Source organism: Arvicola amphibius, chromosome X (genome assembly GCF_903992535.2).
Source record: "Arvicola amphibius chromosome X, mArvAmp1.2, whole genome shotgun sequence".
NCBI lineage: Eukaryota > Metazoa > Chordata > Mammalia > Rodentia > Cricetidae > Arvicola > Arvicola amphibius.
The window spans coordinates 117865361-117872092 of NC_052065.1; the positions used below are offsets into that span (position 1 = coordinate 117865361).

The 6732-nt window shown below is 41.4% G+C and overlaps 1 pseudogene; it reads left to right on the forward strand.

Annotated features, from left to right (window-relative positions):
* Positions 1-2240: 2240 nt before the first annotated feature.
* On the forward strand, positions 2241-3517 carry LOC119804461 (annotated as a pseudogene).
* The last annotated feature ends 3215 nt before the right edge of the window (positions 3518-6732 follow it).

Below are 6732 nucleotides of genomic sequence, written 5' to 3' on the forward strand. Positions count from 1 at the left end.
CAACTTGGAGAAATCAGTGAGTTTATTAGGGTTACCTACAGGAATGTGGAAGACTCAATGGGCAGCTGCATCGTGATAAAGCTCCCTGCAAAAATTCCAGGCATGTAGTTTGGCTGGTAATTTCCATAGAAGTGGTTACTGCTTGTATAATTTTCAAAGGGCCTTGAAAATCTTGTAAGTCTGAGGGATTTCCTGAATGTTGTGAGTTGTTTATTTCCTGAGGCTTGCAAGTTTTGTTTACTTGAGTCTATGGCTCTCCTTCCAGGGTAGAATAGTTGAATTTGGAAGAAATTGCTGTACAATAATTCATTCTGTTCCTCTGGCCACTGCTTAATATAAATGTATTTCAGGGAGAGTCAAAAGAAGGGGGAATAACTGATATGCCATGGGCTATGCAGCTAGCAAGAAAACTTGGTTTTCCTTTTGTTATTTGAGTATCTGTTCCCATATCCGCTTGCCTGTGAGTATCTGCCCCTACCCCCACAAGGAGCTGTTGATAGTGTTTATGGAGTCACGCATTTGAATATGTCCCTACACTTCTGAAGGGCAGAGACTAGCTCTCAGATTTCCCAATAGTTCCAAAATTATTATGCATTCCTTCAATTCATTCTGCTTACGTTTCTTAAGTAACTACTATGTCTAAGATGTATGTTAAGGACCAGGAAAACACGAACTAAGTCACACACAGCCCAGTCTTCAGGTACCTTGTGAGTAAACAGATAAATAACCAATTGCTTAGCATTGGTTATAAGGTTTGTCTTATGTGCATTAGTTATAGAGTTTGCTATTTATTAAGCTATTTATGTGTCAGATTAATGTGTGTAATAGCTCAGATAATTCTCAAAACAACCCTGTGAAGTAGGTTCTGTCACTGTTTCTTTTTACAAATAATAAAACAAAACTTCAAGGCACTGAATAATGAAGTAACTCACCCAATGTTCTACAGATAGCAAAATAAAATACCAAGACTGGAGGACTCTTCAAGTGACCTCTGGTCACTACTTCATCTTAAGTATAATGGTTCACCCTACGTGTTGGAAGAAGACTAACACTGAAGAGAAATGGAACCTCTATGTTGTTTATCCCAGACTTGAGAGAGCACTGTTGGTAAAAAGGGAATCCTAAAAGCAAGGCAATGGTGTCGATGTTTCTGTCTTCATAGTTGTATGATCCAAATAATGGGAAAAAGACAAGGCAGGTGTGGCGGCACATGCCTGTAATTCTAGCTCTCAAGAAGCAGAGGGAATGGAATTGTGAATTCAAAAATAGCCTGTCATGGTGGATTTTTTTTTTTTTTTTTTTTTTTTGGTTTTTCGAGACAGGGTTTCTCTGTAGCTTTAGAGCCTGTCCTGGAACTAGCTCTTGAAGAACAGGCTGGTCTCGAACTCACAGAGATCCGCCTGCCTCTGCCTCCCGAGTGCTGGGATTAAAGGCGTGCGCCACCACCGCCCTGGCCTGTCATGGTGTTTTTTCAGGATTAGAAACCTAAGACAGCTCTGTACACACAAAATTACTCATTTTTAACTTAATGCCTACTAATTTGGTAAAAAATCCTAAAATACGTACAATTTTCACCAAAAATTATAAAATATTCTCTGAATTTCTAAGGGACCCTATTCTTTTTTTTATTAAAAATTTCCGCCTTCTCCCTCCTCCCATTTACTTCCCCCTCCCCACTCCACTCCCTCTCCATCTCCTGTCCAAAGAGAAGTAAGGGTTCCCTGCCCTGTGGGAACCTGAGACCCTGTCTAATCATAAACAAAAGAGGGGGCTGAAGCGATGGCTGAGAGGGTAAGTGTGCTTGCTGTTCTAACTGCGCCAGGGAACCCAACGCCCTCTTCTGGGCTCTACAGGCACCTGCGCCCATACACACAAACCAACATAGACACATAGAATTTTTTTTTCATGGTTTATTTTTTTTTATATTTAAAAATTTCCATCTCCTTCCCTCCTCCTCCCCCCTAGACACATAGAATTTTAAAATCATTAAAATGAGGAAGGATGAACTGCGAGTCAGACCCAGAACTACAATTCCCGGAAGGCGATGGGGCATTGTGAGGTGGCTGCTAGAGCACGAGAACTCTGTGTGCGCATGCGCGCAGTGGTGATGAGGCATCGCGAGACCATTGCCGTTTGCGGGTAGTGCCGTGCGCCTCGGAGTAGGAGTCTGTGAGACCGGCCGGTCATCGACTAACGCAACGCGCGCTTTCAAAGACCCTGAATCCGTGCACACAGTGTACAGGAAATAACTTCAGGAGATTCCGGACCAGAGTAGCGAAATCACCACTACCAACTTCACGTGGAGACTGGATTCCGGTAAGACTTCTGAACGGCTCTCAGACATGATGAGTGACTCTGCCTTGAAGAAGGCCCGTAAGAACCTTATGCACGAACTGCTTTCAGACCCGGGCCACCCTAACAGCCCTTCAAGGCAATGTCTAGAGAGCAAAGATAGTGACAGGGCCTTTGTGATCATCCGTAGGCCTAAGCCGAATCAAGAGAACTTAGCAGGTATTCCTGGGATACCCTTCCAGATGAGCTGCTCCTTCGAATCTTTTCCCACCTGTGCCTCCCTGGGCTAGTCCGTGTCTCCAGAGTCTGTAAAAGGTGGTACCACCTCTCGCAAGACGGGTCTCTCTGGCAAACCCTTGACCTTGGAGGTGTAAACCTGCACCCGGACGTGACTGTCCGTTTGCTTTCTCGGGGGGTGATTGCCCTTCCGTTGCCCACGATCGGTTATGGAACAACCACTGGGTGAAAGGCTCAGGTCTTTTCCTGTAAAGCACATGGACCTGTCGAATTCAGTTATAAATGTGTCAAGCCTCCATGGAATTCTGTCCGAGTGCTCCAAGTTACAGAATCTAAGCCTGGAAGGCCTGCAGCTTTCGGATCCCATTGTCAACACTCTTGCCCAGAATGAAAACTTAGTGCGACTAAACCTTTGTGGGTGCTCTGGATTTTCTGAGTCTGCCGTGGCGCATCTTCTAAGCAGCTGCTGCCATACTGGATGAACTGAATCTCTCCTGGTGCTTTGAGTTTACTAAAGAGCATGTGAAAGCAGCTGTGGCACATTTACCAGCGACCATCACCCAGCTCAACATCAGTGGCTACCGAAAGAACCTCCGGAAAGCAGATCTTCGTACCTTAATTAGACGGTGCCCCAACCTTATCCGCCTTGACTTAAGTGACAGTATCATGATAAAGCAAGACTGCTTTCCAGAATTTTTTTGAGCTCAACCACCTTCAACATCTCTCGCTCAGCCGGTGCTATGATATAACTCCTGAGAGTCTACTTAGACTTGGAGAAATCGCCACACTAAAAACACTACAAGTTTATGGAATCGTGTCAAAAGTTACTCTGCGGGTATTGAGAGAATCCCTGCCCCATCTGCAGATTAACTGTGACTATTTTACCACCATTGCAAGGCCAACTATCGACAACAAGAAGAGCACAGAGATTTGGGGTATCAAATGCCGACTGACCTCTGCAAAAGTGCCTATGAAGTGCTTGCGATAGGCCAGTGTCATCCCTTCCTTTGGAATGAGGAACACAGACAGCAAATCCAGTTTCTGAAGACCTTGGTTACCTTTCCTATTGGTCTTACCTTAACCCTCATTGTATATGTATGTTTAGAGAACCATTTGTAAGGGAGAACTATGAAGTATTGCTTTTTCAAGAATATAGAGATGTTTCTGTCAGTGCTATGCCCTCAGATTCCAAGTGTTAGGTCTTTAAGTGAGTCTGTAATTTGAAAATAGCTTTTTAGAGCAAAATTTGAGGCAGCTCTTCCAAGTGCCTTTCAGATTAAGTCTATTTAGAATTGAGTTTTAAAAATTACTCCTGGTTCACAGTTTTCATGCTGTTTTTCATAGCTTGTTATCTCTTTTATTATTCAGTATTTTATAAAACTTGATTTTGAAGAACAATAAGCTATATGTTTGGTGAGCTGGATGGAAAGAATCATAGGCTGCTAGCTTTTGAAGTAGCCATCAATGTACTATGTATGTTCCCAGGTTATGCTTTGTCCCCAGAAACCTAAGTTTGATGAGGAAATATTTTATTTGTACTTTAATAAATAGTGATGTGGGACTCCCCTCTGTATGCTGTGAATGTTTTATTACCATTGGTTAATAAAGAGCTGCTTTGGCCTATAGCAGGGCAGAATAGAGCTAGGCTGGAAAACTAAACTTAATGCTGGGAGAAAGAAGGTGGAGTCAGGCAAATGTCATGTACTTGCTAAAGGAGAAAGATACCAGAACCTTACCACTAGGCCACAGCCTTGTGGTGATACACAGATGAATAGAAATGGGTTAATTTAAGATGTAAGAGCTAGCTAGAAATGTATTTACGCTATTGGCCAAACAGTGTGGTAATTAATTCAGATCTGGGCAGCCAGGAAAAAAAGTGCAGTCTCAGACTACAGATTAAAGCTTGCCTGAAGATAAGAGAATAAAACGGCTGCACTGGTCAGCCTGACAAATTTCTAGTCCTTGAAAGTTATTATTGCTGTTTAGAATATACTAAGGAAATGCAGGTTAGTAATTAGTCACCTATTATAATTGAACTTGTAGTCACATTAGGTATGTTTTCAAGGTCAAACAAAGATATATTTTAGACAGACAGGTTATTTTCAAACATTTCAGAGATCTACAGAATATGGCATTTAGATGTTTTAATAACATAGACTCTTTTTTTATGACAATGAGACATGTCTGCTCCTGGCAGCACCAATCTACTTCAGAGAAGTTAATGGGCATCGAGGAAACTTCGATATAGAGTTTACTGTCTTTGTGGAAAAAGTAAACCACTAGGCAAGAAAATGCCCTTGCCTCAAGGCAAGAAATGCTGTCCTAACTGGATAAGCAGGACACAAAAGAAAGTGACATTGTCAAGATAAGGAGGGAGAGTCCTTCACAATATTCTATTTCACAGAAAAATCTATTGGATATGCTAGGCTGAAGATAGACACCCCAACATTGCGGAGAAACTTGCTCGCATTTTCTGCTTATTCAGTTAATATTATTTCCTTTTTAGGTCTCTGAGGAAGTTGAAGACTAGATAGTTGAGGCTTTCCTCATTTTCCTGATACAGAAAGCAAATTATGATAGAAAGTAAAATAGGTATAAGACTTTATACATAGGATATAGAGTGCTTTCTCTGAATTTGTCAAATGCAAATGGACTAGATATTGTTGATATATTTATTGCCTATATATATATATATATATATATATAGTCATTGTACTTATTGTATAGGGTTTTCTTTATATTAGTCATAGCCTTCTTTTTCATATTTTAGACATTATGGGTAAATGTAGTGATATTTTGTTTGTATTTTACTTAATAAAGCTTGCCTGAAGATCAGAGAATAAAACAGCCCCACTGGTCAGCCTTACAGACCAGATAGTAGTGACACACCTTTAATCCCAGGAGCCACACTAGTTTACCATAGAAACCAAGTGGTACAAGTGTTTAATAACAGCCCTAGAGAGGAATATAAAATGGAATGAGACACCTCTCAGACAGTCTCATTCTGAGGATTTCTGGAGGTAGTATTGCCATTTTGGGCTGAAGTAGAGGCAAGAGCCAGTGGCTGACTATTTTGCTTTTCTGACATTCAAGTTAAACTCCAATTTCTGTCTCTGGGTTTTTACTAATTGTGCTACAGACTTGAAACTCTTTTTAAGTGGTCTTTTCCAACAATGGTTTGAAACTGCCCAGGTTGTTACTGGATCTAAAGTTCCTTAGGTAGAGCTGCTTATTTCTCTCTATGAGAAGCAGGTGTGTGTGAAACTTCTGCACGGCTGGCACGACTTGCACTTCACCTAAGTTTTTAGGAGTCACCGGGCATTAAATCTTTTGATAACAGATATATTTTATAACACTTGATACACAGAAGCAAAAAGATCATATTGTGTTTCTTAGAAAAGGAAAAGAAAAAATTAAGACAGTTACCTCTTTGGAATATGACAGAGCCAGAATACATTTCTGTTACTTTTTAATCAAAAATCTTACTGTTACAACAATAATATGGAGTACCTTTATCTGCTCAGACCTTAAGTACAGCACGCCATGCCCATCTGTGCTCTAAGTGCCGCCATACAGTTTGCAAGCAGTGCGAGGGGCTGGAGATTGAAACACACAAAGATTCACAGAGACACGGGTCATCCTTGAAGCCAGAATGCCCCAAGAGTGCTCCCTTTATTGTGTCCAGGAGCAGCTTATATAGAGATTCTTAACTGATAGCCGCCACGCTCCAGCCAAACTCACCAGAAACCATTCCCCTGTCATCAGGAACTCCTGAGGTTCTCGTGCTCAGAGCAGCTGTAGGCACTCAGATCAGGGGAAAACAATTGTTTACAAAAAATTCAGGATCTGGGGTTCACAGCTCCCAATACTAGAGAACATTTCTTAAAAGTGTAACAGAGGAATAATTATGCTTCAATTCCTGAGTAGTTAAAGTGCTAACTACTACTTGAAACTATTGTTTGCAGATTAGTGACGGCTGACAGTGGGCTCTGGCTGGACTCGGGCCTCCAGCTGCCCTCAGACATGCAGGACCTGTTCTTCCTTACTCAAGTCCAGCTGGGAGCTATTTTGCCAACATGTCGCAGTCATCTGTATTTTTGTATGTGATTTCTACTTTTTTTTTTTTTTTTTTTTTTTGGTTTTTCGAGACAGGGTTTCTCTGCAGCTTTTTTATTTTTTAGAGCCTGTCCTGGAACTAGCTCT